Raw genomic sequence first — 16,690 nt, forward strand, 5'->3', positions numbered from 1 at the left:
CAAATAGGAAACACAAGGCCACGACCAACCCAGCCCGTGTTGTTCATAACTGACTACTGCAGAACTGAGTTTAACACCAGCCAATTAAGAAGAGCGGCTCTATGGAAGAATCTTTACAATACCCTCATGGAGTTAATTTCCACAAGCGACTTCAAAGCTTAACCGCTCCCTAGGACTTAAGTACATTATACACCTGTGATCAGAACAATTACTGATCATACCTTTATGTAACACAGAGATTCCTACCACGGATACTCATTACAGATGAAATCACTGGAGAGAAAGCTGGCATAAACCAAGGGATTAAGGAAAGGCTTGAAGGTAAAAGAGCAGGAACACTGCCTGGGCACAGCAACAGAAGAATCACCTATCAAAAAAATGCTGTCTGAAGCGGAACGTCGTTCGTGAAACAGAAAACCTCTCCCAGGTGGAAGAAGATGAGGAAAATAGCAATTTTTTTTTTCCAAATACTAAACTCCCACCATAAAGGCTGACTAATGCATTACAGCCGACATTCAAACTTTCCAAATAGCTCCTTAAAACACAAACCAAACCCAAAAAAAAGGCAACTCATGCCTTCAACAGCGGGCAGCGCTACAACTTCACCTCACCTTCAAATTCTACGAACCCCTCCAGTACTCTGCCTGTTACCAAGTTACCCAGATGGGTGAGAAGTCAACGGTGGCGGAGATACCAGCTTCCTACTAATGCAAGTCAGTTCATTCATTACTGCCCCCGCCATTTCTTGGAAAACCTCTCCCATCCACCAGCCTGGATTTGACAAGTGTCCTGCTCCCTCTCTGTAGCAACACGCACAGATGCAGCTGAAGCCAAGTGGGAGGTCCTGGCCTATGTTCCTGCAGTTAGAATTCTCTGCTCAGATATTATGCGCTGCTCTCATCACTTCCCGCAAACTCAAGTGTACGCACCAAGTACATTGATAACACTGAACTTAAAAAAAAAAATCTGAAGCAAAGTTTAAAACACTTAAAACATTTTAACAGCGAGCTGGACGATGGTGCAAAAGTTCGTTTCCCCGTTCATTGCAGGGGAGTTGGGCAAGATGACCTTCAAGGGTCCCTTCCAATCCAAATGATCCCGCAATTCTATGATCACCACAAGGGGCTGCCGCCCCACTGGCTGAGCTACCAGGAGGGAACGGTATGTTTCAATATTTACATGCTTTGAACTGCGTGCATTCTGCATTAAGCGTTTATCATTCATTCAGAGCACACGCTGTTTGAAGTAACTAATTGATATTACCCCCAAAATGGTGCCAAATAGGAGAAAAAAACAAGGAGGCCCTGAAGGAAAGCAGTGCGCTACCACATCCTGAACAGAAGCCAGTTCAAGAGGAATTCCTTTCCTCTCCTCAATTCCCCACAGAGCGCGCATAAAAGCACAACACACACCAAACACCAGAAGCTCGCTGCTCTATTAGCCTCCCCTACAACAACAACAGGAAATCTGTTTACAGTTAACTAATTTGCCATGGGATGGAGAGGGTTGAGAGGGCACACGGTGAGAATTAAGCTTAGGGCCCAGCACACCCGGCCCTTCGGGTGACTAAGCACCAGTGCTGGCTTCAGAGAGACCCAGCAGCTCGCTGCTGCATTCATCTGCACCACACGGCGCGATCCGGGAGCCCCCAAAGTCACAGTCAGCCTGGAAACAGTTGCAGCAGGTTTCAAATTAATGACTACCGTAAAATTTATTGCGTGTCCTGCAAAGCCTTGCATATGGCACAGAGTAGATGCACTGCTTTTTTAATTATTATTATATATCAAGTGAAAGCTATGAATAGGATCTAGAGCATGTATGATAAGAACACTCAAGCTGGATACAAGGACAAAATTTATTCTCTGAAAGAGCAGCGGGGCACTGGCACAGGCTGCCCATGGAGCGGTGGTCACCAAACCTGGAGGCGTTCAACAACCATGGAGATGGGGCACTGAGGGACGTGGGCAGTGGGCAATGCTGGCGGCAGCTGGACGGTTAGACTACCTGATCCTAGAGGTCTTTCCCAACCTTTATGCTTTTAATGCTTTAAGGAACACTTTTAATTGTGTTCCTACCAAGTGATGTGCTGAAACGGAGCGCATCAGAGGGTGGAATTCCCCCTGCTAGATTTAACCTTTGGAGATTCGTTCTGCAGCAATGCTGTGGTCTGGTTTGCAGTTGAACATGTTGTCTTATTTCTCTTTCCTACGAGAAGCCTAGCTAGAAATATCTCAGGGAAGCTGGAGGAAACACATAATGAATAAAGTAAACAGCAAATCTACAGTCTTGTTTAAAACAACAACAAAAACACTTGGGAGGAGGGGAACAGATAATAATAAGGCAAGAAAAAAAATAATCAGCCTCAGGGAGAGGACAAGGACAGAAAATAAGGCAAAAATGTGGATGATCTGAAAACCTAACACTTCACGTGACTCTAAATGGCAACCTTAATGATGAGATCTGTTACAGAAGTGCTCACCGGGTAAGAATTTGTGCCTTGTGAGCAAAAGATCTCTCCGCAGCTTAAAACGCCTGCGTATTTTTAAACTGCATATAAAAAGTAAATATATACTGTTTCCACATTTCACAATTAACTACAGAGCGGGTCTTTTGTTTTATCATATTCGTTTTTATCAAATTACTAACGCCCCCGACGGTGCCCAGTGCAAATACACAATGCAGTGTTTCGGCAAAGGACAGCTACAGCTGTGATGCACAAAAAACCCAAGTTCAGGCTGCAGCATTAGGGAGAAGCAGGCGGTGCCCTGGGGGCTGCGGGGCCGGGTCTGCCCACCGCTAGGGCGTGCTCCCGGCTCAGCCACGCACCCACGGCCCAGGAGCACCTCCTTGCTTTATGACACTGGCACCCATTCACCCATTTCACTGCTCTTTTTTTTTTTTTTCTTCTCCCCCCCCACGTTTTAGTTTTGCTATCTGGAAGAACTACAGGGAAAAAAGCGCGTCTAGCACTTCTCTGAATTAAAGGAACACAGCTACCCAAAGCAGACCGAGTCTCTTACAATCATACTTCTGCATGCAACCCTCCCAAGCTTTTGGGCAGTGATTTCCATGACAGATTCTCCTTGTCCATGAATTATAACCAAAATCCTCACTAACATTTGGATTTGAGTTTCTTAAAGTCGACGCAATTTCTTTTAATAAACAAAAACGAAATGCATTTTTAACAAACAAATAACATCTTTGAAAAACTGCCCGGGGTTTTGCTTGTTTCGAACTTAAATCGTGCATGCTTGGAAAGAAAAAAAGAAGTAAATTACGTGCTCATAAAAAGTACCGATGTGTAAACTGAACGTGGCCCATCAGGGAGAGAGAAATTATCCACTTTAAAGAAGTATTGTTTACTGCTTTCTTCCCCACTGGAGCGCCTGTTAATAGTATTTGCTGTTGTTTCCTTAGTGTGCGATGAGTATGGCTGTAACCAAGAATGCTGCCAAGGCAATGAAATGCGTGTGTACAGAAAAGGAACACAGTACAAGCTGACGTCAAATAAAAAACTCTATCTTGAACTTAGAGCAATGGATGCATTTTGGATTTTCAGAACTCTCAATGCACAAATGAGCCCTTATTTTCACTCTGTCCTATGAGGGCAGCATAACTCCCGGTCTGATTTCCCTCTGTTTGCGTAAAGACAAACGTTATCACGGTGAGATCTGATCTGCTCCCTGCCACTTACTCCCCATAATCCCTCTGTTTCAGAGGCCATCCAACCAACAAATGTCACCAGCAGAAAAACTGAAATTCAAGTAATGCATTACCAAAATAAGGGCCAGTTCATCCATAACAATGAGACTGTTCCATTTTGTCCCTGCAAACACCATTATACATTCCCTTTGGCCACATTTGAGATTAAAAAAAAAAAAGAGAGAAAAAGAGAAACCACACGTAACAGGAGAGGTGGTTTAAGAAACTCCTGGGTTGAAAAATTCACATCAGTCTCCTGGAAGCGCTCCACAAAACATAAGCAAATCTCTTTAAGCACGACTGCCCTCGCTGCTAACTATTTTGCTGTAATCCCAAAGAGCACAACCCAGCAGTGCCTGAAGGCAGGCCCCTCCACGCACCTTGCAGTGGAGGCCAAGGAGCAGCCAGGGCTGAAGTTTAATCGCTGTAAGTTTAAAAGTCTTCGGGTCAGTAACGATACCCAAGTAACAGCCGGGAAAATTCTGTCTTGTAAGCTTCTAGCCCAAAAGCCAACGTCTGCCGTAAAGCTCCCAGGATGGGGATGATCAGACATGGACTGAAATGCCAAAGACAAGCAAAGCTTCACAGTTTTACATCTTTAGGTCTAGCAGTGCTATTGGATTCATTAGCAAACAGTTATTCGAGGCACTGACAATGAAATGATAAAGTTTAAGGTCTTTATCTGTAGAATATTAACGTTGTGCCCTGACCACCCCAAGGCAATGTCCCAAGCGAACACGCTGCCCTTCTCTTTAATCACTGTCAGTTCTGTAACCCACCAGTTCAACACTTTAAGAAGCCGTATATTACCAGAGTAGATGGCATTTTCCAAGTCCAGTGATGGCGCTCAAAACATTTTATATCTGAGTAGCTGCTGAGGGCACACACGGAGGCAGTGTGCACATGTCAGCGTGCACTGATGGGTTTTTGAGCTGTTCTGCGCCATGAATTCTCCATATGAGACATGTCTTCCAAAGAGTAAAGAAAAGCAACCCAAGAATTAAAGAACTTAGGCAAAGTAGCTTCAGCACTTCCCCCTGCCCAGTGTTCCCCATGCTCTGATGACAGGTTTCTTCCCTTCCATATTTTGCAGCGTACATCCCTAGAACGGCCCGCTGCTCCCGGGGAAGAATGCTTCCCAACGCTCACAGCTCTGCTCCACGGAACAGATTCTGACAAAAAAAAGGAGACCATTTTTCTCTAATTTCGGAAACGCTGCAGCTGCACACCGCTGACCAAGTTAGTTTATTAAAGGCAACAACTTCCAAAATCTACACAAACTAATTCATCACGCCGCACTTTTACACTACCGAAATCCTGTTATAATCCAACTAATGCATGTTGTAACTTTTTAACCATTCCCGTTTGGTTCCTTGGCTGCAAAGGCCTGAAGACAGCGTCTCTAAACATCTTCCAAACACACTGAAAAATATTTGTGTTCGTGGGAAGTCACGGGACTTGTTTTTCAGACTCACTGGGCCATTCATAATGTGAAATGAGAACACGTAGCAAACAGACGCTGACTTCTGGTGCTAGTCAGAAAGTTCCATGTTTCTACAGGAAACTGCCATACTGAAAGCAGGAGAAGCTGAAGAAGCGCGTATGAAGGTATTTATGAAACATGAGAAAATTAACACGGAAAAGAGGTAAAACATTCATTCAGATGGCAGACTACATTACAATATATACACGCAAATGAACAGAAACCCAGCCACTTACACAGCTCATACCAAACTGAAAGGCGTAGCAAGTGACTCGAGCACTGACTCGCTCGCTTCCAAGAGCCGCCTATCTCCTGCGTTTGCGTGCAGCCCCGCACAGGGCACCTGAAGAGGTTTTAGATGTATACTTTGCAAGTGATAGGAACACAAGCAGGAAGCAGGTACAGAAACACAGCATGCCTTGAATCACATGGAACTGAGGACAAAAGCAAGTCCCGTAACACAGGAGCTGGAAAAACACGCAGAGTCAAAAACTATAGAAAGGTAAAGGGCCACCAGCTGCCCTGAACAAGTGGAGGACAACTGAACCTTCAGCACTCAGCCCAGCAGTCGGGACCTGAAGCAGGCAGAACTGCAGAGAATCGCCCACACAGGCATTGCTGCCAGGCTGGCACTGATGGCTTGTGTTCATAGCTGCCCTAAGTGCTGGGAACACCTCACTGCAGAGGTGCAGCGTGCTACCCACAGCCCCACCGCTGCTCCTCTGACATGTGAGTCTCACAGACAGCACCCAGTAAGGTTTTAATCCAGCAAGAGTGAACGCTTTCTAGGACGCAGTGTAAATCCCTCAGGACAGCTAGCAAAATGAATAGCGGGCACTGCACAGTTAGTGGGGAAGGAGCTTTTGCTCCTCGTGAGTTATTCACGTGAGCGCTGCCAGCAGTTACCTGCACCACAGGACAGGCACAGCACAGGCAGAGCCCAGCATCTGCCCACCAAGTTCACAGGAGCAAATTTAATACTGCGATACAACAGATCTGAAAACATCGGACACGTGTAATGCTCACGCACCTCTCAGAGCCTTCCATCTTAGCACAAACTGGGATTTCATTCCGAGGGCAAAGCATCGCACAGTGATTTCCAGAGCAACGACAGGGACAGCGAGAGCAGCGGCACGAGAGGCACGGAGCAATGGGGCTGTGCTTACCTCCTGGAGCAAGCCAGCCTAAACGTGGCCCTGTATTTTACCTTACACTCAGGAGAACACGCAGCGCTGACACTGATTCAGTAATTACAAACTAAGGAGGTATGAGGCAGGGAGCACGATGCTGGCTTTCCTCTCGGGCCTTGGTTCAAGAGGAAGGCTCCTTCTTAAAACAGCTTCCTCAAGTGCCATTTGCCTTCTTTCAAATCATCATTCACCAGAAGTGGGTTTGAGAAAGACGACCAGCCCGCCTTGGCGTTCCAGCCTCGGTTTGCACAAGCACACAGGCCTGAATGTTACTGAAGCAGAATTTTCAGAATTAAACATGTATATGCAAAGAAGGATTCACACAGCACATGAATAATACATGCCTAAAATAAGCAGAAAAAAAATACTTAAAATATCCACATAACTATTAATTAGTTATTAATATTAGATCTCTGGTCTATTTCCCTTCAAATTAGCAATTAGCCACCCACTAGCAAAATGTCAATTGCAAAACAAGAGGCTGTATTTATAGTACAACCTACTTGGAGCTTTGAGAGACGTGTCAGCCACTGCTAACTACAATGCTCCTATTGTGTGCCTCCTGAATTAAACCCTTACACCTAACTCTCATTATAGGCAACTATACGTACAAGAGTCATATTGTATTTTTATAGTCTTTATTACATCACATGAGCTGGTACAGACATTCTTCCATACAGAAGTCTATTCAGAGAGGGGGCAAAATAAAAAAAAAGAAGTAGTGTGAAGTAATACATCTGAACGAAGCTGGGTAGGACGCTGCCACGGCTGTATCTTCAAGATCCTGGGTAGCAATGAGGTGGGAGGAGCGGCTGTCCAGGAGATGCTAGTAAGAAACCCCTGATTCTGACTTTATTATTTCCCATTTGGCAATGAGCTTTGACTGCTGGTACTGCAAGTGGTGTGCTATGGACGTAAAACTACAGTGTACTCCTAGATCTTCAGACTGTATGCATATTGAAAAGTTATCCAGGAGAGTCTTCTAACATCTTTCACAAAACTTCCTTCTTCAGCTCCCTCTTTTACTACTGAAAAAAAAATAATCCTCCTCTCGGCCTTAAGATCTACCCCACACCAGGGCCCTGTGCCAACCGTTTAATTTCTCATGCATTTATCCATTCCAAACCATCAATACAAAGAAATGAGCTGTAGCTGCAAGCAGCTTTGCACGTCACTGGTTTGCCCTGAAGCCAACGGGGACTAAAGGGAATCCTGGATTACTAAGATCCCCACTTGGTATTGGGCAACAGGACAGTCTGCGTTTTTTCTTCTCCTAAGTTTCCTTTTTATCTTAAAAATTCACTTTAAGGCTACAGCTATTAAAACCTAGAGGAGCCTAGAGGAGTCAAAAAAGAGGAAAGGAAACAAGAGCCACGAGAAGAAAGAGCATACAAAACCAGGCAGGACCCAGAGCCACTTTCATCACATGGGATATTTTTATATCCATTGTACACTCGCTCATTTATTTTTCCTAATAACTGTCACACATGTAAGCAGGAAAGCTGCGGGGTACTTCTAAAGCAGATAAGTAAGAAAAGACGAATGCGGTCCCATCCATATACCTTGCTGGGCTTTTCCTTTCATATGCTGAAAAATCCTTAAACCCTAAGTAGACCATTTTAAACATTTCAGGATTAGGATGGGCTCGACCAGCTAAGTGAAATTCTCCATTATCAGTGATTTTCATTGAAGCCGCAGCTGTAGGGATCAGCACATCCCATAGCCAGCAATGAACAGCAGGGCCCAGGCTCGATAAGCCAACTCCCACTCCTGGCTGCAATGCGCAGCCAACCTCATGAGGACCCACTGATAACACAAGGGCACCAAGTCCAGGCCCAGTTTGTATCTGTTTAGTTTCTCCTGCTGCAAATCAGTGCGGAACCACAACAGCTCGTCTTAAAACACGGGAACGCTGTCAGCAGGAAGAGATTATTTCCATTTTCAAGTCATTTTTTAGTTACGCATCTCCTAGGCAAAAAAAAAAAAAAAAAAAACCAACAGCATTACAGAATGAGAGGCATTTGACAGGATTTCCGCATTTTAATTGGCAAAAATAGGGATAGAATTTAGATTTGGGGTACGTTATCAAAATGGCACCATGTGGTTTCCTGGGCAGTGCTGCTTCCTGCAGAGCTCTCAGAAAACTCGCACCGAGATCTTCAGAACACAGCTGGCACAGGGAGAGGGCAACAGCAGGCACCTCCCGGCACAGCAGCCCCTCAGCGACAACGCTGAGAGCGAAGGCATCATTCAGACTCCCCAGGCAACAGGAAGAACAGTGTCCTCGTGTCCGGCGATCACGGACCTTGACCTGAGCTCCTAAATCTGTGGGACTTTTTAAAAATGTTCTTCAAAATTAGATCAACAATGTTATTTTCTGCCTCAGGTGAAGCAACGTCGCCTGCCTGTGCAGAACAGCAGCAGCAGGTGAGCAGGAGGCAGGCCAGGCCGCACGCTGCCACAGCACGACTTACTGAGAAACACCTTGTGCCAAGGAGGAAACAGCATTTGCAAGCAGGAAGGAGCTCACTGGGCTTTCCTGACCCGCTGCACATTGTAGTTATATGTACGTATCATATTTTTTAAGTGTGAGAAGAAGGTAACAGCAGACCCACTTTTGTTCCTGCTTATTTTGAGAAGCAAGCCATTAAGCCGGAGCTACCCCCGGCGCTGCAATTAAAAACTGACCCAGTTTCCAGACCCAGATGAGCGGCGTACACACGGCAGCACTTCTCACAGCACAGTGCTGTGTTCCCACCTCCAGCCCTACGAGCAGTGCCCCATCCTGCCCATCCAATACAGCACTACAGGGGCTGCAAGGCCGGCGATCTCTCGAGCCCCCAGCCCCTCCAGTGGTCACCTCCACCACCAGAGTGCAAGATGCATTGATACAAACCCTTACAAGAGCTGTGCTGTGGCTATACGTGGATAATTACGTGAAGGGTGTACTAAGAACCATGTGTAATTAAGCAACACATGCAACATACCACAGGGATTTCACTCATTTCACCAACATCCTCATGTTCTATTTCAGGCAGCTCTCTTTTGGTCAAGGAACCTTCACAACAATTAAAACCAGAGCGTATGAACATTATTATCACCACTACTTATTTGAACAGCAGCATGCAGAAGATCCTTTTCCAACACCAGGGCCCCACAGCACTAACACCGCAGAAACATGTAAGACTTGGTTCCTATGCTGAAGAGATTGTTATCTAACTAGACAAGGTTGATAAACAAAGTAAAACAGCAACAACAACAACAAATCTCCCGTGTGCAACTTTTTTTTTTTTAATCTATTTTACTTGGACCATCTGCTACAATCATTCTTACTAATCAAGGTCCTCCAAACAGCCTGCACCACCACTGCTGCTGGCTGGGTCCACATGGCACATCCCATTCAAATTTTTGGGTGTTTTTTTTTTTTTTTTTTTTTTTAAATCCTTCCCTGTCAGAGTTAAAAACCAAGCAGTTTTCAAAGATCATGGAAGTGCTGAGATGCAGCACAGCTTTTCTAGCTATTCCAAAAGCGCTAGATGTTTCTGCATTATGATAAATACACTGCTGAACACTGACATCGTTCTCTAAGTTCAGTCATTTCTTCCCTGGTCAGTGGAACTAAATATTTTCAGTACTGAAACAGTGTTAAACTCTAGTCCTTGGCTTATGTGTAGCGAAACTAGATAAGCAGCTGCATAACAAGAAAAAGCAACCTGTATACAAGTCATAGTGGCAGCACGCGATGTCTGCTCTTTCGCACCAGCACAGCCTCCTACAGATGCCCTTCCCCTTATGGCCATGCACTGGGCAGGAACGTGGGCACGGAGCAGCACGGTGCTCTGAAGGATGGGAACAGCGTCACGAGAACAAGCACCGCTTCAGGCCCTGGCTGGGTCCGAGGTGAGGGAATGCCTTAACAGCTGAATCTCCAGGGATGTACAGCCATTACCCTCACACGAGGCAAAATGTTACATGTGCATCTGCCTACTAGAATTCTTTCTTCATTCAGCAAATATCCAGCAGGTTTCGATTCCCAAAACAATCGATCCCTAGATGTGATTAAAAACCCACGCAGCTTGCCCAGAGTTGGTTGCAGGTGACACAGATGCTTTTCCTGCACTGAAGTCTGCACTTTAGATCCAACAGCTGCTTCTTTCATTCTAACTTCGTGAAGGAAAAAGGCTTTCAGTGTATGACAGCAGAGGTGCTGTGTAAGTACGCTGTGAATTCAAAGCAGGGCGAGCCACGCAATCTCTCTTCACGCACACCACACACCAAGGCACGCGCAGTGGCTGTGCTGCGTCACCTCCCACCTCCACGGGCACCTTGCAGCTCACTGAGCAACACCAGGCACATGTAGGCTGGCCCAGGGCAGGCTGCGAGCAGCAGGCAGTCACATCTCCCCCACCTTTGTTCCCAGCAGGGCCTTCTAGCTGACCTCCAAGCAGCCTGCAGGGCTGGAGCCAGCGAGGATGAGCGTGCAGGGTTAGATACACTCCGACAGACATCCGTTCTCCAGTGGAAGATTCCCGGGGAGGCAGCACTGCTCAAACTGCAGGTGAACATGCTGCCAGGGCGAGACAATAACGGAGCAGAACGCTGCCTGCAAACCACCGCGGCCTATTCACCGGATGAGTTACAAGTCACAAAAATATGTGGAACAATTCGTTTGGCTTAAGCTGCAGTGGGTTTTTCTTCAAAAGCAAGCACTGGGGTTCCTAACTCATGAGTCTTGCATACTTGAGATCTTTTTAAGTAGATGTCACCCACAGCTGTAACTTGGCACTTCCAGAAATACTCTCCTCGAGCTTTGCCTTCGCTGACATTTCTCCTCTCATGCATTATGCAAAAAAGTCCCAGATTAATCTTGGGATAATGATGAAAGCTTAAGAACCCCAAACAAGTATTTTTTTTCCATGGGTTTGCTATGTAAAGCTTCAGAACTGAAGTAGGGAATGCTTCTTTTCAAAGCATAACTTTATAGACATTTGTGTAACTGATTAATGCAAGTTGTTTTCCACACCAAAACCAAAAAAAGAGACAAAAAAAAAAAATCAAAAAAGGGCCCAAGACGTGTTACACATTTCTGAATTCACTGACCTATGGTGTTAGCATTCATTAAATAGTTTTCTCCTGAAGGCAGTTTTTGCCTCATACCCTAGCAGGAGGACATCATTTACCTCTGTACGTGTTAAATTCCCTCATCTGCCGAAGGAGAACATCGCTGACAGGCAGCTGATGCAGGGTACAAAAGTTAAGCTCCCTTCTCCTGCAAAGAAATCCTGCTACGCCTGAAGTAAATGGTGCTTGCTGGGAATACTGGTGGGTCACCCCTTGAGCCCCGCCTGCAATAACAAGCACCCACCTCCATGCTAGGGAGATCTTTTCTCCTCCCTTTTCATAACTGGTGGATTATCCCAAAATCTTACTCTCCTGATAGATGAGGTCTGTTTTTCAATTTCCAGCCCAAATACACTCCTTGCCAAAATATAAGCTTTTCTTCTTGGCCTAGTGCTGTCTTCAATGTAACAAGAAAATACTAGCACTCACTCAAGTCTTTGGCAAGCCCTCGTATTTAGAGAAAGCACTTGTATGCCCTCTCAGATCCTGCTTTATTGAGGTAAACCAACCAACCAGGCTCTCAGCATCCTACTGCAAGGCAGCCTCTGCTCGTCCCTCACCATTCCAGTCATCTGCTTCTGCATCTACTCCACATTACATCTGTCCTTCTTGAACATGTCCCGCCTCATCAGCTCATCAGTGTCACACACAGGGAGTCAGCAGTGCTGCCCAGCACACAAGCAGCAGGAATACTTTCCAATTCCTACTGTAAGTCAGCTCTCACCTTACAGATCTTAGGTCTATGTTTTTCAGAGCTGCAGGGTATTAGTGAAAAGCTACCCTTGATTTTACAGGCTAATTACTCAACTGATTGATAGACTTTCTGTTCCTCTGCCACTTTCAAGAGACCAGCAGCCAGGTCACGGCACTATTCACATCCATCCAGAAGTGCACAATCATGCCACTTTGCACTATGAAATTTCAGCCCACTTCTTCCACTCAAGTCCTAAAGGCCATCTGGCTCCTCCTGCTCGGTGCTCTGTTCCTCATCAGCTTTGACAGCACATCCCAATCTAACGTCATCAGCAAATTTTATTGCACATCCTACTTTTGAAGCCAAGTTAATTAGCAAATGCATTAAAGTCAGCCCAGTTCTTAACGCAGCTAACTTCCTCTAGGCTCAACAGCCCTCCTTGATCACAGAATAATGTGACCTCCCCTTTTGCTGGCGACCTCCTTACCCTAACAGCTCTTCTACATCTCATCAGTCTCTTAATAATGATGTCCTGCGTACTACTGGAACAAGTGTTGTAACAGTAGAGCCAGATTAGCTCCATTTTCTTCTCTAAAACCAAAGCACAACAACTTCAGAAAGGAAAGACAACATGAATTCCACTGTAGGTGTCCGAGAAACTAACACACTTAAGTTCTGCCTATTGTGATTATGTGTGACTCCAGAGACCAGGATGTCCAGACATCCCAGAAGGCTACAGTTGCATTATCCCAAATCCTTGACCATCCTACGATTCTATGATAAAATATTCATTCTTCTTCCAGATAGCTATAGCATATGTACAACTACGGATAAAGTTTGATGAACGCAAGACAGAGTCAGCAGCTTGGTTAGGCTAGGTGAAGAAGGAAATTCAATTTAAATATCCTGGGTCACCACATAGACGACCGTGGAGCAAATGAATTAAAAAAAAAAAAAAAACCAAACAAAGAGAGGAGGCAGCGCCTGCTCCCTTCAGCTCAGGGGAGGTCTGCATGGTGAGAAAATGCAGGCAGCCTAGGTAAACAGGGCAGTGGAACAAAACTGGACGGGTCAGTGAAGGCAACGTTGCTTCTCAACAGCCCGTTCAGCCTTAGCTTTTTAAAAAGCAGGACGTGAGCCCCCAGAGCCTGCCTGGGGGGGAATTTCAGTCAGCTATGTAGTAAGCTGCAACAGCACAGACAATACCTCAGCAGTGACTGAAGCCGAACAATTCAACACAAAACGATTTCTTATTTTTTTTTTTAGAAGAAAAGTTAATTATAACAGAAACTGGGAAATGAAGCGAGCGGAAAGGTATGCCAGCAATCTATTCTAAGCTGTATTTACACTCGTAAATTCATAAGCAAACTAGTTATTTGCTCACTGTAAAAAGCACTGAATCTGTAGGAGCAAAGGCAGCAGTGATCTCACCTACAGAGCAGCTGATGGCCTCAGGGCACTGATGGTAGGAAACAGCAACTTATTGGTATTTACTATTTACAGCAAGCATTTCTAGCACTGCTTCCTTTTGCAATGTATAATTCCCATTGATCTCTTCACAGCATTTCCTTGGGTTCACATACCTTTACCTACTCCTCAGGTTACTTCCCGCATCCCAGATGGTCAATCTCCAGAAGGCAACTTCTGTGCCTCAGCCCCTTCTTGCTTAAACCCAAGCTGACGGCTCATTAGTAGAATCATTTATCAGCTGTTGCTGTTAGACATTTGTTTTCTATGCAAATCAGATTTCGTGCAGCAAGAACAGAATTCCAGCCTTTTTGTAAGTATTTTAATGTGAAATGCTGACATCAAGTCTTAAGTTCATTTGATTATTTTTCTGTTTATGTTATTAGCAATCAGATTTCTGGCACTCTTTTCTGTTCCAGTTCAATCACTCTGCTGAATTACTTGAACTCCCGGTGAACCGCACCAAAAAAGGAAAATTAACTAATGCCTCATTTGATCTTGTGACCATAAAACTTGTGTTTTCATTCCCTCTTTAACCTTTGACCATCTATTTTTTCCCCTTAATCTGTGTGCTATGTACCTGATAGTTTTAAATTTGTTTCTTTTATTCATGAAGAAAGAATCCATTGCCCTCTATTCACTTTAACCGCTGCTGACTTTTTTTCCAGATATTCATTAATAAGCACGCACTCCAAATTGGTTCTTCATAGCCCATCTTCCATTCCTGCTGCCTTACTGGATTTTCTTCACCAGCACAGATGTTTTCAGAATAAGCAGCAACTACACTCACAAGGAGAACCACCTCAAAAAAAACCAGTGAAATGGCAATACTGATTTTAATGAAATTCCATTTGCCAGTTTATTATTTAAGTTCCCTCATTTACATATTCACGAGGGACTTGAAATTCATTTATGTTAACCATCTTTTCTTTTTGGAAACAGACGTCAAATAGCTGAAGGTATGACAGAACATATCAACACACAGGTGGGTCACAATAAAATACCATCCGTGCACAGCCACAATGAACGAAATGAAAGGTGAAAATGCCACGGACATCTGTAATGAGGACACGTAATCCAAATAACGGCTCGCATTGGACATCCATGCCCTCCACTTATGCAAACAATTTATGGACGTGGATCCTACATCAGTAACAACTGGGCAGGGATTTCATTAAAATCACGGTGAGAAGAATACAAGAGGCCTCCATTTTCTATGAGCTTTCATTCTGTTTTTATGGAGTACTATAGAGTCTTCACGTGTAAGTGCAGGCTTCTAGGTCTGGCATCCACTTTGACGGCCATGCAGCCAGAGGGCACCTGGCCTGGCACACTGCAGGTCTCAGTTTCTCCTGAGCAAACAGAAGTACGTATGTTCAACGCCATACCTCCCAGCCTACAGACTTCCTGTTGTTCTTCAGCAGCGTGCATTATCTCCCAGCCATCTACACCACTGAAACTAACGGGAGCTTTTACTTTTGTTGAGTCGAACCAGTATCAACCTTCTGATGACAACAACGAAACCGGGATCACAACCTGACTGTACGTGTCACATCCTAAAACACTTGTGCCACAAGTGCTTCTCCTCTCCAGAAGGCAACGCTCACGTGCTCAGACAGCAGGGCCCGTCCTTGGGTTTTCCCTGCACATCTCACTCCACACGCACCTAATAGCCAGCCTGCTTTTCAGACGTGCAACAAACGCTGCCGCCGTCAGGAATGTTTAACACTACATTTCCAGTTCTTTCCTACAATCATTCACAGAGTGGAAGAAGGGTCACTTCAGGTTGCACAACTTCACCGCTGGCATATGGCAGCAAACCCACAGCAGAAACACAAGATCTTCCTCCCCACTAAAACAGATGGCACGCCGATCAAGTCGGATATAATCTGATGCTAGCTGCGCTACTACTGCTATTGAATCAGGAACCAAAAGCAGTGCAAAGTAGTACAAACAAAGAAACACCCAAGGCAGGGGAGGCAGAGGGAGAGGACAACAAGGAAGAACAGCAAACTACTAACAGAAGGCAACCTACAGCAGCAAAGGCAGACCGCTTTGGGGCACGTTTACAATTTAACAACCAGGAATGGCAATAGGAAAGAAACTGCAGTGGCCCTCATCCGATTACAGAGGACGTTCCTCTGGCCTGATGCTGGCCCGCTTCCCTCTGCTCTTGTGATTCACCGCACTGGGCATCTGCCAGGGGCTACATATCCTGGCTGCTTACATAATTACATATTTATGATTCTGCCGAGAATTCTTAGTCAAAGCTTATTTCTGAACTGCAAAACGCTCACAGGATCAGCAGAGAAAGTTCTCCAACGAACGCGACTTCAAAAGAGAGCCACCACTTCTTGTAATGTTGAAGGACGGTGGTTTCCTCTTCAGCTGAATCATTCAGCAAGTAAACTTTAACTAGCGGTAGAACAAAGGCAAGTGGTGCTTTCCCTCTGAAACAGAGAGAGATTGCTAGTGGATTTTATTTGTTCTTTGTAAATATATATATAATTATATATATATATAATTATATATAAAATTATACATATATAAAAATTAAAAACCCCTCCACAAATGCCTCCAAAGGCAGCAGTATATAAACTTGTAATTCTTATCACAGTATGCACCCTCTCGTACTGCACAGTCAATACTTCCTCTATATCACATTACTAGCACTTCCTCTTCAACACATACACCACTACGTCAGCTTATTCATGAAGATCCAGTAAAGAGAATTTATGGATGAACACTCTGAAATATCTTTTTTCAGCTGTAACCAATTAGCAGTCAAAAAACCACTGCACTCCACCTTTCTTTGTTGATAATAGAATCCATTGATTTTAGAAGGAGCGGAATAGTCCAAAATGTCATGCCATCACTCAGACTAGTTCAAAAACTGCTACAAATACATACGTATATAATTTCCTTGTAAAGGTGTACTCCATCAGCTGCACAGTCCAAACCTTCAGCAGTAAATTTCACGAGCATTTGTAGGCTCTACCACTAAAAACACTTTCAAGCTCGGTTAGCCTTACG

At 44.8% G+C, this 16,690-nt stretch overlaps 1 protein-coding gene across 6 annotated transcripts in view; it reads right to left on the minus strand.

Moving 5' to 3' along the window:
- The window catches only part of TBL1XR1 (transducin beta like 1 X-linked receptor 1), a 91,945-nt gene that overhangs the window by 33,954 nt on the left and 41,301 nt on the right, over positions 1-16,690 (minus strand). The gene's annotated exons all lie outside the window — the stretch shown is intronic.

The sequence above is a fragment of the Numida meleagris genome, chromosome 4 (genome assembly GCF_002078875.1).
Source record: "Numida meleagris isolate 19003 breed g44 Domestic line chromosome 4, NumMel1.0, whole genome shotgun sequence".
Taxonomy (NCBI): domain Eukaryota; kingdom Metazoa; phylum Chordata; class Aves; order Galliformes; family Numididae; genus Numida; species Numida meleagris.